This window comes from Nicotiana tomentosiformis, chromosome 7, assembly GCF_000390325.3.
Source record: "Nicotiana tomentosiformis chromosome 7, ASM39032v3, whole genome shotgun sequence".
In the NCBI taxonomy this organism is placed as follows: Eukaryota; Viridiplantae; Streptophyta; class Magnoliopsida; order Solanales; family Solanaceae; genus Nicotiana; species Nicotiana tomentosiformis.
This window is the reverse complement of record NC_090818.1, coordinates 67,262,259-67,284,032: the sequence shown is the minus strand read 5'-3', so window position 1 is coordinate 67,284,032 and position 21,774 is coordinate 67,262,259.

Below are 21,774 nucleotides of genomic sequence, written 5' to 3'. Positions count from 1 at the left end.
TCAATTATGGTCTTAGATTCAGCATGGCTCAGGAGTTGGAGACTGATACTCCATTTCAGCAGGTTGTGGAGATTGCTAGGAGGTTAGAGCATATTCGGGGAGAGGAGAGGGAGGATAAGGATGCCAAGAGGTCTTGAGGTTCTGGAGGATTCAGTGGATTCTACTCTTCAGCTATGACCCATCACGGCGAAGTCTCGGGCAGTCACCCACTCCAGTCCATACTTCAGACTACTCGTGGCGCTCCAGTTAGTCAGGGACCTCAGGGTACTCATATGGGGCAGTCATCTTTTATTGCACCACCTGCACGGGGTTCCTACAATGGTTAATTCCAGTTATTCGGCATAGGCTCAGTACATGCAGCCACACCTACAGAGGGTTGTTATGAGTGTAGTGATACAAGGAGCATCATGAGAGATTGTCCCAGACTCGGGAGAGATGGATTTCATCAGAGCATTCATGTTATGGGCTCCATTTCAGTTGCTACTCCACTTGCATAGCCAGGTAGGGGTAGAGGATAGGAGGGTAGAGGGCGCCCTATAGGGGGGTCTGGCCCGTTGATATGCTTTCCATGGTAGGGCTGAGGCCGTTGCACCAGAAAATGTCGTTAAAGGTATGGTTTCGATTTGTCATAGAGGAATATCAGTCTTATTTTTATTCAGTCATATTTATCAATGTGAGTCCTCCTATCTGGCTTCACATATGGTTTGTTTTGCGATTCTTCTACTCTTCTTATGTGTTTACTTCTATTGAGATATTTTATAGTGGTAGCCTTTGTCTATCGTTTCGGTTTGTTCACTATTGAGAGCTTTGAGACTAGAATGAACTTTCTATTACTCATTGCGGTAGATTTTGATGTGATTTTTGGATGGTTTGGTTACAATTTGTGATTTAGGTGCTCTACCGGTATGGAAAGTCTGTTATGTGTTGTGATTTTATCTCACAAAATTGAGTTAGTGGAAGGTTTCGGTTGGTGTGGTGTGTATTCTACTTGTGATTCAGAGCTGAGGATGGGATCCTCACATTTTCGTGTGGTTTGATATGTTTTAATCGGGCTACGCGCCGCGGTGAAGTCATATTAGGATGAGATCCTTGTGATTAGTTCAAATGTTTTATTTCTCCCATGTGGATGGATCCGTAGTATGATACCGATGAGGAGTTGTGCCTGTAGAACTTGTTGATAATTCTCTCATGTGTTTCTCCTTCCGTATTCAGTCATATTCGAGTTATGCTTGTTGAGTTTGGATTGAGAGGTATGTTCCCAGGTGGTGTTGGGTGTGACTTGTTGATTTGGGTGAATGGTTATGATATTTTCATGTTTCTTGCATCGTTATGAGTATTGAGAAGGTTTGGAACAAGGTTATAGTCGATATGAGGCTATTTACCGATACCGGGTTTGGTAATGGATAGTTATTGCAGTCAGAGTTATTGCTTTGGGCATATGGATGATGTGTTACATCGTGTGGTTATACCCTGTGGGTGTAGGCATGAGCTGTTGTAGCCAGTTGAGGTTGATACAGTGTGTTTATATGGGAATCAGGTCTTTGGAAAATAATCGAATGGTGAAACAAATTTGGTTCTAAGGCTTATCGATGTGGGTGGAAGGAATAATCTTCAGTTGAGATGGTGTTATCGGGCTTATGTGTATTGGGGTGACGTGGGATGACCCGCGAGTGTATGTATGGTGGGTTCATTCAGTGATTTCATGTCTTTAGAACTGTTCTTGGAACGTTCGAGGAAGAACGTTTGTTTAAGAGGGGGAGAATGTAACGACCCGACCGGTCGTTTTGAGATTTAGCGTCCCGTTCGGTAGCTTAAGGTCTTGGGTAGCTTTGTATTGTATATTATGACTTACGTATGTGGCGGGGTAAGATTTTCGGAGGATTCGGGATTAATTTGGAAGAATGATTCTTGTTTTAGAAGCTTAAGTGACAAGAGTTGACCGGAGTTTGACCTTGTGTAGACGACTCCGAAATGGTATTTTGATGATTCCAATAGCTTCGTATGGTGATTTTGGACTTAGGCATATGTAAAGATTTGAATTTGGAGGTCCATAGGTTGATTTGATGCATTTTGGCAAAAGTTGGAAAGTTGAAGGTTTGAAAGGTTGAAAAGTTTGACCGGGAATTAACTTTGTTGATATCAGGTTCGGATTATGATTTCGAGAGTTGGTATAGCTCCGTTGTGTCATTTGGGACTTGCATGCAAAATTTGAGGTCATTTCAGATTGATTTAATATAATTCAATGCGAGTTGTATAAGTTGAAAGTTCATTAGTTCACTAGGCTTGAAATGAGGTGCGATTCGTAGTTTTGATGTTGTTTGTTGTGATTTGAGGCCTCGATCAGGTTCGCGTTATGTTATGGAACTTGTTGGTATGTTCGGATGGGGTCCTAGGAGGGCCTCGAGTGTGTTTCAGATGGGCTGCGGGCCATTTCTTCATGTTTTAGAGTTGCTGGTTTTCTGGTGCTTCAGGTGCTCTACGCGAACGCGGGTATTCGGTCACGATCGTGATGTTTTGTGGGAGCTAGGTGTGGTTCTTCTTTGCGTTCACATATGTGTTATGGTGTTCGCGATGTTTGAGTTGTTTGTCGGTCAGGTTCGCTCCGTGAGGAGCGCGATCGCGTAGTGTTGCTGGAGGCAGCAGGCTCATTGGCTTACGCATTCGCTGTTGATGTTGCGCGTTCGCTCTGCCTTGGTGCGATGGTCTTCGCGATCGCATTGTTTCTTCCGCGATCGCAGTGTTTCATATCTGGGCAGAATATAAAAGTACTCTATTTTGAGGGCTTTGTTATTTTTATCACTTTTTTAGTTAGAGAGCTCGGTTTTGGGCGATTTTGGAGGGGTTTTTCACAATTTGGATTGGGGTAAGTGTTCTTGACCCGGATTTGGTTATATTTCATTATTACATCTTTGTTTTTATCATTAAATTAGTGACTTGAATTGGAGAAATTGGGGGGGGGGAGGGGGGGGTTGTAGAAACATTCTGAAACACAAAAATGATGATTTGAAGGCCGATTTGATGTCGGAATTGGATAATTTTGGTATGGTTGGACTCGTATCGAAATGGGTCTTCAGATTTTATGAGTTTGTCAGGTTCCGAGGTGCGGGCCCGGGGTTGACTTTGGAGGAGATTTTCACAATTTGGATTGGGGTAAGTGTTCTTGACCCGGATTTGGTTATATTTCATTATTACTTCTTTGTTTTTATCATTAAATTAGTGACTTGAATTGGAGAAATTGGGGGGGGGGGGGGGTTGTAGAAACATTCTGAAACACAAAAATGATGATTTGAAGGCCGATTTGATGTCGGAATTAGATAATTTTGGTATGGTTGGACTCGTATCGAAATGGGTCTTCAGATTTTGTGAGTTTGTCAGGTTCCGAGGTGCGGGCCCGAGGTTGACTTTTTAGTTTCATTAAAGATCAAAGCTTTATTATCCGAAGTTATTTCCTATGGTTTTTATTTATGATATTAAATTATTTTGGCTATATTCGAGTCGTCCGGATGTTGTTTCACACGAGAAGCTCATTTTAGAGTATTGATTTAGCTTCTTTGAGGTAAGTATTTTCCCTAACTTTGTGTGGAGGAAATAACTCTTATGATTTGGGATTGTATTATTTGAATTATGTGAAGGACGTGTACGCGAGGTAACGAATGCGTATTCGGACTTATATGAGGAAATTGACCGGTTTAGACTCTTAGGCTTCTTTCATGTATTCAATTGAAGTTTTTAGCACATGTTATATCTTTTATTTGTCAAGATTGCTCTCACATGATTTATTTGAAATTGTTAGCACATGTCATATCTTTTACTTGCCAAGTTTACTCATATATGCTTTATTTGAAGTTGTTACCTCTTTTATTATTATGTGACTTCCTTTATTGTTGAGTTATTTTTAATTAAAATTGTTGTTATAAGATATCATTTTTTTTCTAGGTTATTCTCATGCATTTAGGCGTAGTTTCTAGTTCATACCATCTCCTTCATTGTTAGCTTATTTCACACATTAGAATTCGAAGTTTAACATTTCATGAAAATACCTTCATTATTGAGTTTATTCTCAAGCAATTAATTGAAGTTGAAGTTATTGAAAGTCATTAATCTGTTTTAGTTGAAGTTGTTGTTTAATGGGGTGTTGTTCATTGTTGAGTTAGTTTCCCCGTTCATTTTGTGGTTATTGAGATTTTGTAGACATCATGTTTTAGCCATGGGCTATGTGACGTGGTGATATTGGTATTGTTGTACTTAAGAGGTTGTGGCCTATGGGCACTTGTGGTACGAGTTGATATGTCGTGTTGTTGTGATTTTAGCACATGTAAATTTATTGTGTGGATTGATTGTCGTTATGCAGAGCATAAGGGTGGCATCTCACTATTGATGATTGTGCGGAGCGATATGGGTGACTATTGTATTATTGTTAGGGCGGAGTGATACGGGTGGCTATCGGAGTGATACGGGTAGCTATTGGAGTGATACATGTGGCTATTATGTTAAATGTCTGGGCAAAGCAATAAGGGTAGCTATTACGATGTTATCAATATGGAGAGATAAGGGTGGCTATGTCAGGGATGATATGTGATGGCCTGGGGGCATTATGTTGATGATATTCATGTGATGGAGTGATTTTCCTTGTGTATGTTATGCACCTTACGTGACTTGTTGTGTTTCTTGTAATGAGCTACTCGATGTCTTTGATATTACTTTTTGACTTGGACTGTGATAGTACACTTTCACAAGCATACACCGTAGCATGCCACTTATACCAGTTCAGGAGTATGAAACTTGGCAATCATTGATCATGCCCATGTATTCTTGTATTATTTTCTTCCATTGTGATATTGAGCTTGTGACCACGCTGGGCGGATTGTGATAGTGAGCCTGTGTCTATGTCAGACGGATTGTGATATTGAGTCTGTGACTATACCGGGCGGATTGTGATTGTGAGCTTGTGACCATGCTGGGCGGATTGAGATATTGGCACATGAGTTGTCCGTGCGATGGTGATTGAAATGCGGGCTCTAGGTGCAGTAAGCGTATGATTCGTGATTTGGGACTCGTGACTTGTGATTATGAGATGGGGTTTCTCAGAGTAATTTTGTTGTGAGACTAGTCTTAGAACGACTTGATTAATTGGTTGTTATTTGTTTTCCTTATTTTCTTTTCACTGGTACTTTAATGGTGTTCTTATTACTTTACTGTTTATACCACATGTTGATTCTTGTTGCCATTACTGATTCTTGCTTTCATTATTAGCTTTATACTTCTATACTGCATAGGTTATTTTGACTAGTATGTGTCTTGACTTGTACCTCGCCACTACTCCACCGAGGTTAGTCTTGATACTTACTGGGTATCGATCGTGGTGTACTCATAGTACACTTCTGCATATTTTTTGTGTAGATCCAGGTATTGGAGATATCGGACTGAGGCAGAGTTCGCTTCTTGATCGCGAGGATTCAAGGTAGAGCTGCTTGGTCGCCGCAGTCCCTTGGAGTCCTTTCCCTTTTTATTGTACTGTCAACTTGTTATCCGAACAGTATTGTATTTTGAATTTTGAGATCTTTCTATGTATTCAGCTAGAGTTCGTGACTCTGTATTACCTAGTCTTGGGAGATTGTTGTGATTGTTGTCGCGTAGGCTTGTTACACCTTTATTTCGGTATTTTTATTAAACTCTATTTTAAAATATCATTATTAAACTGGCTTAATTGTTATAAGTAATCAGCTTACCTAGTCCTAGAGACTAGGTGCCATCACGACACCTAAGGCAGATCTTGGGTCGTAACACGAGAAAAATCTAAATCCCCAAAACCTGGTGTCATAAGTGCATGAGCATCTACCAGAATATACAATACTACTACAATAACTATCTGAAATAGAAAATAGACAGAATGTAATAAATGGATAGGACGGGGACTCCATGTGCTGCAGATCGTAAAATAGAGAGCAACTTACCATAAAGTCTCATCAGCAACTGCGCCTACACGCCCAGATGACCACCAAAAGTACATGTCTCATCACCTACACAATCAGTGCAGAAGTGTAGTATGAGTACTTAAATCAACGCATACTCAGTAAGTATCTAGCCTAACCCCGAAGAAGAAGTGACGAGGGGTCGACATCGACACTTACTAGCTGTCCAATAAATTAATTATAGTAAAAGTAGACAGGTATGAAGCATGACAAGTAAAATAGTGAAAGCAGATATAGGTACATAATATGATCCTCAATTGAAAGGTAAACACGAAGTCCTCAAATACCGGACACTTCCTCAAATGGTATACATAATGGTCAACACCAAACAAAATGTCATATCTCAAGTTTGGAAGACTCATAAGTACGTTGACTCCTTAATAACTATTTTGCACGACTCTGCCAAGGCGAACGACCCAATCCCATAAGAGTAATGGCACAATATAATCCCATAATAATAGTGTACACTTCCGAGGTCGTACAACCCGATCCAGATGCATCTCATAATACTGCCGAGGTAAACGGCCCGATCCCATAGTGATACTGCTGAGGCTTTCAGCCTGATCCCGTAGAAATAGTGAAGATTTTGACGGGTAACTAGCCCCACTCACGAATATACGTGTGAGTTATGAAATTCGAGAGACTTGTGGATAGATTCGTACAATACGGAGAAATCCGTAAAAGGAAGTATAATTTCCACTACTAATTAAGTAGCTCGTCAAGTATCTAAAATAGCAAGTCCAATACCTTACTTAAGTCTAGTCTCAAGCTAAATTATAATTTAAAATATTTAATCAGGCAAGAATAACTCAAATAGTAAAAATTAAGCATGGAGTGAGTCTAAGTCTACCTGAACATAATCAGGAATTCAAGCATAGGCACGGACACTCGTCACCTCATATTGCATAGCTCTCACAACATATAGAACATAACAAATATAGCACCTACGGGGTAAATTCCCCCTCACAAGGTTAGACAGGAGACTTACCTCGCTCCAAAATCCGATAACCGGCTCCAACGCCTCTCTAATACCTCGAACCAATGCTAACCGATTCGAAATTAGTCAAACAACGTGCAAACCAATCAAAATATATCCAAAGACTCGTAATTTAACAATTGGAAGCAATTTCCAACTCTACACGAAAAGTTAACAAAGTCAATCTCTGGGCCCACGTGCCCAGATTCCGAAAAATTTTGAAGATAAATATTACCCATAGCACCACGAACTCAAATACATAATTTATTCCCAATTCCTTATCCAATTTCGTACTCAATATCCAAAAAACTATTTCTAGATTTTAGTCAATATCGAAAAAAATTATTTCTAGGTTTTCTTCCAAAAATTCCATAATTTCTACTAATTTTCAAGTTAACATCCACATATAATCCGTGTATTTAACTCACAACATATGGGAATCACTTACCTTGTGATGGATTATGAAAAAGTCCCTTTAAAATCGCCCCAAAACCGGCCCCAATGGAAGAAATGAGATGAAATCCTATTTTGTATTCTTATACACTGACCAGACATCCTTCTTTGTAATAGTGGAATCTACCTCGCGATCACGGAAGCCAAATCTGATATAGACCAAATTCCTCTATCGTGATCGCGGAAATCCAATCACGATCGCTAAGCATCATCTCTTCAAAGCTACAGGTTCGCGTAGGGCCAAATGCATTTGTGATGGCCAAACTCTCCCCAAGCCCATGAGCCCTCCTTCGTGTTAGCGGTTTCCCAGCCACGAGCCCTCCTTTGCGTTCTTAGTCTCCGAGCCACATTCACAAAGGGTAATCTACCCAGCTCCTTCACCCTCGTGTTCGTGACTCCACTTTCGCATATGCGTAGAACAAAATCCCCTGGCCCTCAGTTTTTTTTCTGCGTTTGCGAATCCCCTATCGCGATCACGAAGCACAAAAAGGTAACAACACAAAATTTCTTCTTCGTGATCACATGCATCCTCTCGCGATCGCGAAGCACAACACCAGCACCAGTAAAATATCCCAACTTGGTCCTAAACCACCCCGAATCACACCTGAAGGCCCCCGAACCCCTTCCACTCATACCAACTAGTTCTAATACCTTTTCCAAACTTAACCAAAGGCTCAAAATGCCACAAATAACATCAAAATTATGAATCAATGATCAAAATCCTTCTTTTAGCTTTCAAACCTTCAAATTTCGCCAAACACGTCCAAATCACACTTAGACATATCGGATCACGATCAAACTTCACGCACAAATTTCAATCAACAAAATGAACCTATTCAAGGTCCCAGAACATCGTCCGGAGTCCGATAACACCAAAGTCTACTCTAAGTCAATCTTAGCAAATTTCAAAACCTTCAAAATGCAAACTTCCGACAATAAGCGCTGAATTGCTCTCGGACCATCCGATACTCAACCCGAAAATACGCCAAAGTCCGAAATTACCTTACGAACCTATAGGAACCTTCAAATCTTGATTCCGAGGTCATTTACTCAAAAATCAAACATTGGTCAACTTTTTCAACTTAAAGCTTCTGAATTGAGAATTATTCTTCCAAATCAACTCCGAACTTCTCAAAAATCAAAACCAAATACACGTGCAGGTCATAATACACAAAAGGAAACTACTCAAGGTCTCAAACCACCGAACGATGTGCTAGATCTCAAAACGACCGGTCGGGTCGTTACAAATAAACTATTGGCTCTTATTTGAAACTTAATTTTGTGTGTTGATTAAATGTTTGAATGCTCGGATGATTAAATAAGTTCTTTGTAACTTAAACTTAGTTGATGATGGAATCAATTTTTGGTATACGTGCGACCTGCAAAATGCTAACTGTTAATTAAGATCTTCAAATACCATTATTGATGATGGACTGTGTATGTAGAATTGTCATAATTTAGCTTCAAGATTCTGATGTTGTCTCATTGTTTCTGATTTGTTTAGCACGACATCTGATTGTAGCTTGCAATAATAACCTTGTGGTTATGTTGTTGCAAACTATGAATTATCGTGAGGAAATTACAAGTTTGGTGGACTGTTGATCATATAGTCTGGAATGCGTAGTTAGTTTAAATTACCACTTTCAGGTGTTTATGTATGAGAAAGAATGTATAAATTGATTATCGATTTTCTATTCTATTGGATTTGGTTGTTAATTAAATTTATTAATGTTATTGGTTGTAATCCGGCCTGAATTGAAAGGCCTTATGTCTTGAAAAGCTTATGGGCTCAAACAACTTTCCAGCCCAAATCAAGGACCCAAGGAAATAATTCCGCAGGTCTGCAAATGCACATGAACTGGGCTCTCAAGCTAATATGCAATGTTGAGCCCAGTAACTTCATAGGCTCATTTTTTTGGTTGTATAGCAACTCAAGCAAAGGGTATAATATATGAAGGTCTATTTGTGATCAGATTGGGCCGACTCTGCCGGGCCCATTAGTATTGCGAGTAGGGCTCAATGGAGCCCAACTCATGATATCTAACATGACTAATTTAGCTCACAATGTAATTTTCAACTACTAATTAACCATGGCTAAACAATTAAGAGCAAAGACGCGATAAGCACACCCCAAATTTGTTCAAACAAACCTGTCAAGATTCTGTTAATGTGCAGACCCCGTCTAATAATTTCAAACATGCTCAAAACAATAAATGCTTTAGTCCAATAATATTCATATAGTTTAAGTTCTAGATTCACACTTTATCCACGAATAAATTCCATAACTCTTACACCTTCACATGTAATCTCAAACTTAGGAAATCAATTAATTTATGAATATCGTTAGATTCTTTAGGTACAATTAATAAGATGATTGTCACAGTTGTGGGTTCGGTCCCGTAGCATAACTGTGATATTTAACCCCAAGATTAAGTGTGCATCTGTGTGTCTTGAACATCAACTTTAAATAAATGATAATAAACATATTGTAAATTATGGGTGCGTTTCACGCGGTATGATTTACAATGTGTACAAAAACAACAAGTGTGCGGCATCGTGACTTATTTAAATAAATTTCATAAATGTTTATAATATATAATCAAAGTTATAAAAAGTAAAATACATAGGTTTAAAACACGTAATAATTTAGATGATTAGGCCAAGTGTATTTTGTAAAAGTGCTAAAACCACGAAATTTGGGAGTGCCTCACACCTTCTCCCGAATTAACAGAATTTCTTACCCGGTCTTCTGTGTTTCGCAGACCATAAACAGAGTCAAAATTTTCTTGAATTGAGATTTAAAATAAATTGGTGACTTGGAACACCTTAATAATTTATTCCAAGCGGTGACTCTCTTAAAATAAATAAAATCAATCCCTTTTCAAATAATGTCATTTAAATTGAAAAAACTCTTTTCTTTCCACAATCTCCAGGAAAAAGGAGGTATGACACTTTCTTAGATAATCACGAGCCAAAATCCCAACTGCGAGGTCGTGATGGCGCCTAACGTCCACTTGCTAGGCAAGCCAATATTAGTACACAACTAATCATTTTTAGAAAATTAAAAGCAATATAATAAGAATTAAAACTGTAAAATTCTAAGGTAAATATAATAACTCCAACACCGACTAGCCAAAATCCGGAATCTAGTGTCACAAGTACATGAGCATACTAGAATTTGCTACAACCAATGTTTTGAATAAAATACAACTGTTCGAAACCAAAATAACCCGTAAAGGTAAATAAGAAAAGGGACTCTAGGGACCGTGATCACCGTGCAAGTCTACCTCAAGTCTCCAAATGTAAATATGATCCAAGCAGAAGCACTGCTAGATACCGTTGGGACCAACACCAGAATCTACACAAGAAGTGCATAAGTGTACCATGAGTACTACCGACCCAATGTACTCCGTAAATGTCGATCCTAACCCCGGCGAGGTAGTGACGAGGCTAAGACAAGGCACCTACTAAAATTCTGTGCAGATATATACATAAAGCAGCAAAAATAACAAGTAGAGAATTTAAATAATAAAGGGAAGAAAACATATAAAAAGGGAGTAAGATAAGAACGGTAAGTACAAAGTCACCAAGTAGCCTCTTTCCGAAATAAGCAATAATGCAGCCAAATAATTCACAAATCCGAAAATCAAGTAAAGCAATGAATCCATCAAACGACACGACATCACCCTTCGTTATTTTACTCTCATCCTCATTATGTAATATGATAAATGCAATGGCACAGTATTACCCTTCGTGCGTTTACTCTCATCCTCACCACACGATAATGATATGATAAATGAAATGGCACGACATCACCTTTCGTGCTTTACTCTCATCCTCACATGATATAATAAATGATAATAAAGCAATCAAGTGCACGACATCACTCTTCGTGCTTTAATCCTCACATTTGCTCATTAAATGATAACAATATGCAAATATGGCATGGCAACACCCTTCGTGCTTTTCACTCTTCCTCACCAAGTAACAACAATAATCTTAAGTATCAAGCAAGGTGGGAAACCAATTTCAACTTCAATCATGGTGTTATGATACGCAAATTTAACTTCCGATGGAATGCCATATAGATAGTGCCTCAAAATCTTCAGCGCGTGAACAATGGCTTCCAACTCTAAATCATGCACAAGGTAATTCTTCTCATGAACCTTCAACTAATGATATACGTAGGCAATCACCCTACCGTCCTGCATCAATACTGCACCAAGTCCAATACGCGATGCATCACAATACACGGTGTAAGATCCCAAACCAGTAGGCAACACCTACACCAACATTGGGGCTGTAGCCAATGTAGTCTTGAGCTTCTAAAAGCTCAACTCACACTCGTCGGACCATCTGAAAAGAGCACCCTTCTCGGTCAAATTAGTCAATGGGCTAAGATTGACAAAAATCCCTCCATGAACCGGCGATAACAACCCGCCAAACCCAAGAAGCTCCGAATCTCTATAGATGAAGTAGGTCTAGGCCAGTTCTAAATTGTCTTAATCTTCTTAGGATCCACTTTAATGCCCTCGAAAGATACAACATGGTCCAAAAAGGCAACAAAGTCCAACAAGAACTCACATTTCGAAGACTTGGAATATAATTGATAATCCCTCAGAGTATGAAGTACGATCCGCAGATGCTGCTCATGCTCCTCTCGACTGCGGGAGTAAACCAAAATATCATCAACGAAGAAGATAACAAAAAAATCCAAGTAGGGCTTGAACACCCGATTCATCAAATCTATAAAGGTTGCTGGGGCATTAGCCAAGCCCAATGATATCACCAGAAACTTGTAGTGACCATACCGAGTCTGAAAGGCTCTCTTAGGGACAACTGATTCCCTAATCTTCAACTGATAGTAGCCAGATCTCAAGTCAATCTTGGAAAACACTTTGGCACCCTGAAGCTGGTCGAATAAATCATTAATCCTCGGCAACGGATACTTATTCTTGATAGTGGCTTTGTTCAACTGCTGATAGTCTATACACATCCTCATCATTTTGTCCTTCTTCTTTACAAACAACACCGGTGCACCCCAAGGCGAGACACTAGGTCTAATGAATTACTTGTCAAGCAAATCCTGCAACTGCTCTTTCAATTGTTTCAACTCAACTAGGGCCATATGGTATGGCGGGGTAGAAATGGGTCGAGTTCCCGGAACTAAGTCAACGCAGAAGTTGATATATTGTCGGGTGGAATTTTCACACCCCAAACCTGGGAAGGCGTGGCCGGCACCTAGTGCCATATTTAGCCCAAGCGTACCACTCTATAACTGTGAACTTTGGAGGGGTAATCCTCAACTTAGGCCGATGAGGCCTACCTTACAAATCAAGGCCGACGAGGCCACCATGAATGTCTACAACCAGCAATATCAAAAGTAACATGTACACAGGGCTGGCAAGGCCACAATACTGATATACAAAATATACAGGATTCATCTACAAGCCTCTAGAGATAACTGAACTGTATCTTGGTCGGGACAGGGCCTCGACCTACCCATCAAACCTATATATATATATACATATATAATGGACTCCAAGGTCTAGACCTGATAACTCTGGGGAAGTGGAGCTTACCAACCAGGCTAATGTTTGGCTCTGTCCACTGGGAAGGTCTATCCATTTGTCTATCAGGACCTACAGGCATGAAATGCAGCATCCCCAACAAAACGAACGTTAGTACAAAATAATGTACCGAGTATGTAAGGCAACATAATAATTGAAAGCTGAAATTGAACTGATAATATAATAACTGAAAGTAACTGGGAGTCAAAGATAATATGAAGATATGCTTATCTGCTGATACAGACTCAACCCTCTCAATATAGTAAGTAAAATAGTTGTCAGCATTATAAGGCTCGATATGTGTAACTGCTCTGCCATAGTAGGCTCGCTCATAGGCGCTCGACTATACTAGGCTCTGTATCTCGGCCATTCTGGGCTTGCTCATAGGCGCTCGGCCATAGTAGGCTCGGTATATAACTTACCATCTTATCAGAGGTCGCCCAATAGGGGAATGTCCACTGGTTATAGCTCGATGGTGGTGAAAATACTGTAATACTGCATATATATATATACCCCTGCTCTCTTGACTGGAATAAGACAATACTTAACTGAATAGAAAGTCCTGATAAGGGAGAATACTATAACTTATGAGACTAGGATAATGTACATAAATTCAGGAATACGAACTTCTCATTATGTCTCGTTATCAAACGCATGTAGTTTAAGATCAAGCCAAAATGAAGAAAAGGTTTAGCCTTAACATAACTTAACCCCGTTGAGTCTTTAATACCTTCCAAGCAACTCTTCAAACAACTCAACTCAATCTACCATAGCATAATTAGATTCAAAATCAGTGCTTAGTAAAGGCTAAGTCCGAAACTTAAGCTAGCTAGTAGATCATTTATGTAAATTCGATAGCGTATCCCATTGTAACAAGGGCATCCTTCAATACCATATGACAACAACAACAATCAGAGAAATCCAGCAACATATAAGAATCGATAACAAGACACCATATAACAGCAGCAAGTCACAACTACTTCACGACGAGCGGCAAGCTCCGATTGGAACCCGTATACTCCATATCACCACTTATAGACTCCTTACTTTAACTTAACAGTATCATTAAGATAATAATGAAGTAATTCATCAATGATTCAAGACTTATACCATATATTCATAACAAAGAAAATAATCTACAACTCCAAGTATCCTCAATTAACAACTTTATTCAATAGATCATGTCTAGTACATCCATTTAACTAATCAACATCAAGATAACCTTAAGCATATGCAAGAACACAATATAATTACCTCCTACAGTAGCTTCAAGTCAAAATTCAAGTTATATTTAGCTTACAACAACCCTCAATGGCAATACAACACCATAGAAGCGACTTAAGCTAATCTTCATTTCCAATCTCAAGTTTCATATGTTTCTTTCATCACTTCACTTGATAAACATATGGACATGCATAACATCAGAAATCATATCATAGTAATGTTATTTCTCCCAATTTTCAGCCATAACAATATATATATATATATATATATCCTTAAAACAACCCAACTAAAGATAACAACATCTCTTCCCCTTTCAAGTGCGATCTTATAATTTTTCACTCCAACACCATAATCAACATGTAATTAACATTAAACACCATCAAAAGGTAGTTAAACATAACTTAGAAAGTAGATAACAGTCAAACCCTAAGCTTAACTTAGCTCACCATCATCCTTATTCACATCACAACACCATAGAGGGGTTGTTCTTCACCTTTGGCTAACTTTGATGTTGGATTATGGTGTATTTTTTTGGAATTTGTTTGGAGCCTTGGGGGAACTGTTTGATAGGGTTTGGAGAGTGTGAGGATGGAAGGAGGTCGAAAAATGAGCAAAGCTCATCCCAAAAACGAGATAAAATAAGTGAAGGTCGGCTACCGACCTAGTGGGTCCCATAGGGGCTGCATGCGTAGTCGCAAAAATAGGAATATCTCTCTACTCTGATATCGTATTGATGAACGGTTTAATATGTCAAAAACTAGACTCATAGATCTACAATTTGGTAGGTGGATTATCCCTTAATTCTAAGTACATTGGGACAAAAGCTCAGCTACATGTGACCTAGTTTTCAGCACATTTACGAATGTAACTTGTGATGAACTGTGCCAACTTTCGTTCCACAACTCGCTTGACTTTAAAACATAACACACGAAAATCATACAACTAAAATAAATCATAACATAACATCATTATCATGTTATACACCCTAGTCTCACCCTAAAAGTACATGTTATTACATTCCCAACTTGTCAACTTTTGACAAAACTTATTTTCTTCAATTCGTTTAGCTTCTAAGCCTTCCAACCCTCTTGGTACTTGCAGTTCATGATCTTAAATATTTGTAACCTCTAAGGTAACATGATTAACTTACTTTATGTACTTTCAAAGATGAACTCATTTCTGAGCTTAAATCAATTGACTTATGATGTACTCTCAAGTACGAAAACATGGGGTGTAACAGGAATCCCCGACAAATCTGTAGGAAATACCTCTGGAAACTCGCGCACAACTGGTACCGAATCCATGGAAGGAACCTCCACTCTAGGATCACGGATATCGGCCAAATATGCCAGACACCTCTTCTCAACCATGCGCCGAGCTTTCATATAAGAAATGACCCCACTAGTGGAGTGATCAGGAGTCGCTTTCCACTCCAATCGAGGCAGCCTTGGCATAGCTAATGTCACAGTCTTGGTGTGAGAATCCATGATAGCATAACATGGTGACAATTAGTCCATGCCCAAGATAACATCAAAGTCTACCATGCTGAGTAAAAAGAGATCTACCCTAGTCTCATAACTCCCGATAGAGACCACACACGAACGATAAACATGGTCTATCCCAATAGAGTCTCTCACAGGTGTAGACACATAAACATGAGCACTCAAAGAATCACGAGACACATCCAGATATGAAGAAAAATAGGATGACACATAGGAATAAGTAGAGCCTGGATCAAATAAAACTGATGCATCTCTATGGCAAACTAGAACAATACTTGTGATGACCGCATCAGATGACTCTGCCTCGGGTCTAGCTGGAAATGCATAAAAATGGGGCTGAGCCCCACCACTGTGACCTCCACCTCTCGGACGGCCTCTCCCTGGATAGTATCCACTTCTAATGGCTTGACCACTACCTCGGGCTACCTGACCCCCACGTCTAGCTGTCTGAGCGGGTGGTGGAGCAACCGGTGCTGAAACCATGGCATGAGTACCCTACTGTGGAATGTAGATTTGTGATCTAGGACAAAACCTCGCGACGTGCCTCGGATCTCCACAAGTATAATAGGTCCTCGACTACTATGACTGTTGACCCTGAGTTTGACCCTGCCGACCTGAATAGCCACCTTGATAACCGTGAATCAGAGGTGCACTAACCAGAACTGAAGGTGCACTATAGGATAGCTGCTCAGGATGAGACTCATAAGAACCATGACTACCCAAAACACTGTGAGATACCTGAAGTGCTGATTAAATCAGCTTGGGAGGATGGCCTCTACCAAATGAACCCCTGCCTTCAGACGAGGCACCACCGAAACCACCAAAGTGATGAGGTCTCTTCGTAGATGCTGCCTCTCTACCCTGACCCCAAACCCTCTCAATCCACCTAGCGATCTCTACAACCCGAGTAAAGGAAATATCATCCTTAGTCTCTTTGGTCATCTGTAGCCTGATACCAAAAGTAAGGCCATCTATGAATCTCCTCACCCTCACATTCTTAGTAGAGATCAAGATAACTGCATGGCGAGCTAAATACATGAATCTGGATTTATACTAGATGAAGGTTGCTCGTGTTGAGCACGAGCCCAAGCTTAGTATATCAATTGCCTGAACTGCATTTGAAATTCGCACCAAGTTCTTACTAAATACTAATACTTCTCCTTGTACCGTAGAAAAATAATGAACTACAGAGGAAAAAACATGATCTTTCCGGTAGGGAGCATAAGATCAAGCAGTCGAAAGAAGAGTATGGCTCACTCCCTCCAAAAATACCACATGTTCCAATAGTCTCATCATATTCCAATCTACAAAAAATAAACAAGCACCAATTATAATTGTAGAACTGTCAATGTACATACTCCAAACAGGAAAAATTAAAAGACTATTATAATAAGGGTTTAAGACAAGGTAAATGCAGGTGAAGAATGAAAATAAAATCTTGATCAGCTTAATTTTCTTAAATGGACCTCCACAGGCGTACAAAAATGATTTAATGACAAACCATAATCATGCCAAGAGATAAGCTAAATTGGCCATAATAACTCATATTTACAAAGTGTATAATGACTATAACAACATGATGATTTGAAGGAGAAATTATAGGAGGAAGTGTTAAATTTATGACTATATAGCTATTGCATGCTTATATGTGTTATTATTCTGTATTTGTAAAATAATTCTGGAGAAGATAAAATAACATATAAACAAAAATATAAAAGAAACAGAATTTAATCTGAGCCCACTGAATTCAAAGTGTTTCCTTAAGGAATTTAATCCCCTCCTAGTACCCAAGGTTGTGGTTTATTTCCTCCCAGGATAGAATGAATTACATACTGGTGTAGCGATACTTCAAACCCAGTATTTCAGCGAACACAAAGATCGATAGCAAATCACACTTAGAGCCCGTCTGGATTAGCTGATTTGAAGTAGCTGATAAGCACTTTTAAATGCTGAAACTGATTTAATAAATAAACAGTTACGTGTTTGGATACAAGTGCTGAAATTGATAATAAGCTGTTGCAGTATTTGATAAAAAAGTGCTGATAAAATCTTTTTCTGTTAAAATGAATTAAATAACCTTAGAAGTGTTTACACTTATAAAGAAGTAATTTCTTCAAAATTTTAGATTCCAAATCGATCCAAATACAAAATATTCTATTTGTCATTTTATTTTAAATACAACTGTGCTTAGATAAGATAACTTTTATGATAAATATAATTTATTTTATGATAAGCATATAATTATAAGTTATAATAATTAATAAATTGATAAAAATTTCTCAGTAAAAAATAAACCTAAATATGACAAAATATTTGAAGAGAACCAAACACTGTCTTTATTACCACAACACTTAGAAAGCAACATACCAAAAATTTGATATGTTCTCATTTATTACATACAGTTCAAAGTTTAATACACAATCACATAGATATAAATATGCAAAGGAATAGAGAATTTCCTTATTAAATAGTCAATGAGCATTGCATATTTGAAGAGCCGGGGGGTTAGGTTGAAATAGTACTTGAGGCAGTGAGTATCGATGCAAAAGTTTTGTTCAAAAAAGAATATTTTAAGAATAAAATAGTAAAAATTTTGGTCAAACTTAAAGTGCTTATAAGCTAAAAATTTATATGCTGGGGGTGACCAGCTTATGGTTTTTGACTTATTTTTGACTTATAAGCACTTGGCTTATAAGCACTTTTAACTTTACCAAACGCGTAGATAAGCCGAAAAGTGCTTATAAGCTAGTTTGACCAGCTTACAAGCTTAGCCAAACACCCTCTTACTTGTTTGTAGTTAAAACAATGCAGAAGAAAGGAGGAGAAGTCAGAAATTTGTATTGAAAATCTGAGAGAATGTTGAGCTCAAACTGAAGAGGTGCAACTCTTCAGAAGGACTGTTTGAGTAAAACGGCCATAAATTAAATTGCTTTTACAAAAAACAAAGGGCATATACTATTCCGTTGGATTTAATATTAATTTTTCGTTTAAAAAAATGGATATTTAATAACATTTATATTAATATTTACTATTAACAAATAAATTTGGTCCAAAAAATTAATCAATCAATCGATCATTTGGCCAAATCCAAATCCAAATCCAAATTCGAAGCCGAAGCCGTAGCCGTAGCCGAAGCAGAAGCCGAACGAGCGACGACGACGACGACGCGAGGCTTGCCTTCTTCTTAACTCTTTAAGAGCTAGAAGAAGTGCAATTGTATATATACCCATCAAAACCTTTTCCTCTTCCAATATGGGACAATGTCCCTTTGTCAAGGAGGGAAACTCAAATATTTTCAATTTCCCTCCATTTCCCATTCACCCTCTTTTAAGCTACATTTAAGCTTAAAAACCCAACAATCCCCCACATGAATGGGGAATGGCTATATCACGGAAATATGCATGAAAAACTGTGTGATTCATAAGTAAGGATTAATTGCATCTGGATAAGTAGGTTTCCCTTTGAACTTTCCGTAGTGAACTTATGTCGGATATACTCGGTCAATCGGTAGATTTGATATCTTTGAACCGTCGAACTTTGGTGTATACCTAGACAACCATAAGTCACATAACCAACCCTTAACCGTCTTTGGCTCTTATTGTTATGTTCGTTTCAGCCATGAACACCGCCTGGTTTCATAAGTGCGTAGAGAAATGGCCTTACAAAATTCTCCATGAAGTGGCTAACACTTCACTCTTACATAGGTGATTCCAAAACGTGTCATCCCGTAGATACACTATTTGATATACCCCGTATCAAATTTAGAAATAATTAAAAAGCCTTAATGTTTTATCTTTGGTACTGAACATTGTCTCATCATGAGAATGGACCAAACTTTTAGTTGACAATGTTGAACTGTCATTAATGACTTTGTTTGATCTCCTTGAACCTAGATCTTGGGATCTCCAGTCTTCTAGGTAGAGTTACCGCCACAATGGCTTGTTCTCGGCCATAGTTCCATTCCCCTCGATGATTTCTCAACTACCTCTCTAGTTAGGCCTTTTGTAAGTGAATCCAACACATTATCGCTTGACTTTACATAGTCAATCGTGATAATTTCTCTAGAGAGTAATTGCCTAACGGTTTTATGTCTTCGTCGTATATGACGAGATTTACCGTTATACATCACGCTCCCAGCCCTTCCAATTGCCCTTTGACTATCGCAATGTATGCATATTGGTGCCAATGGTTTGGGCCAAAATGGAATGTCTTCCAAGAAGTTCTGGAGCCATTGAGCTTCTTCACCGGCTTTATCTAAGGCTATGAACTCAGCTTCCATTGTAGAACGGGCAATACGAGTTTGCTTGGACGACTTTCAAGATACCGCTCCTCCACTAATAGTGAATACATATCCACTTGTGGACTTAGAATCAGTTGAACCGGTGATCCAATTTGCATCACAGTATCCCTCAATCATCGCAGGATATTTACTGTAGTGCAAAGCAAAGTCCTGGGTATGTTCTAAATATCCCAAAACTCGTTTCATTGCCATCCAATAAGATAGACCTGGATTGATCGTGTATCGACTCAATTTACTTATAGCACAAGCTATATCTGGTCGTGTACAATTCATGATAGACATTAAGCATCCCAACACACGAGCATAATCCAATTGTGATATGCTTTGGCCTTTTCTCTTTGCTAATGCAAGATTCATGTCAATTGGAGTATTTGCAACTTTAAACACTAAGTGCTTGAGTTTTCCAAGTACTGTTTTAATATAATGAGATTGTGAAAATGCCATATCTTGAGGAGTCTTATTGATCTTAATCCCCAGAATTAAATCAGCAACTCCCAAGTCCTTCATATGAAACTTGCTAGTTAGCATACGCTTAGTCGCATTTATGTTGGCAATGTCATTACTCATTATCAGCATATCATCCACATATAAGCAAAGAATGACTATGTGATTTGGAACATTTTTAATGTGCACACATTTATCACATTCATTTATCTTAAAACCATTTGACAACATTGTTTGGTCAAATTTCGCATGCCATTGTTTGGGTGCTTGTTTTAGTCCGTAAAGGGACTTAACAAGTCTACATACCTTCTTTTCTTTACCTGGAACCAAAAACCCTTCAGGTTATTCCATGTATATTTCTTCCTCCAAATCTCCATTTAAGAAGGCCGTCTTAACTTCCATTTGATGAATTTCAAGACCATAAACTACACCTAATGCTACTAGCATTCGTATGGACGTAATTCTTGTAACTGGAGAGTATGTATCAAAATAATCAAGACCTTCTCTCTGTCTATACCCTTTGACTACATGTCTTGCCTTATATTTATCAATAGTGCCATCATCTTTCATTTTCCTCTTAAAAATCCATTTAGAACCCAAAGGGTTTATTTCCAGGAAGAAGATCAACCAATTCCCATGTATGGCTGTTCAATATGGATTCTATTTTACTATTGACTGCCTCTTTCCAAAACAATGATTCCGAAGAAGACATGTCTTCTTTAAATGTTCGTGGCTCATTTTCCAATAAGAAAGTCACAAAATCTAGTCCAAATGCAGTAGACGTTCTTTGACGTTTACTACGTCTTGGATCCTCCTGATTAAATATACTTTCTTTTGTTTCTTTCCGAGGTCGTTTAGATCATTCACCAATCGACTCACATTCCTTTTTATACGGGTATATATTTTTAAAGAACTCAGCATTATCTGATTCTATAACCATATTATTATGAATGTCTGGATTTTCTGATTTATGAACCAGGAATCGATATGCTTTACTATTGGTCGCATATCCTATGAAAACACAATCAACGGTTTTCAGTCCTATTCCGACATCTTCCGTTTTGTATTTCCTCTCAAGCGCTATCCACAGTTGTTTTGATGACTCCATATTACTATAGACTTTATACAGATCGTCCTCTAGTCCGCTAAGAATGTAATTCTTGCATAAAAAATCAGAATGCTTCCAAGACTCAGTCACGAGAAAGCGTTCATTTTACGGAGTTTCGTCGGGCAGAACCTGAACATCTTCCTTAATGAACTTCTGCAAACTTAAAGTCGTCAAGTAGAAGAACATCTTCTGCTGCCACCGCTTGAAATCAATCCCGAAAACTTT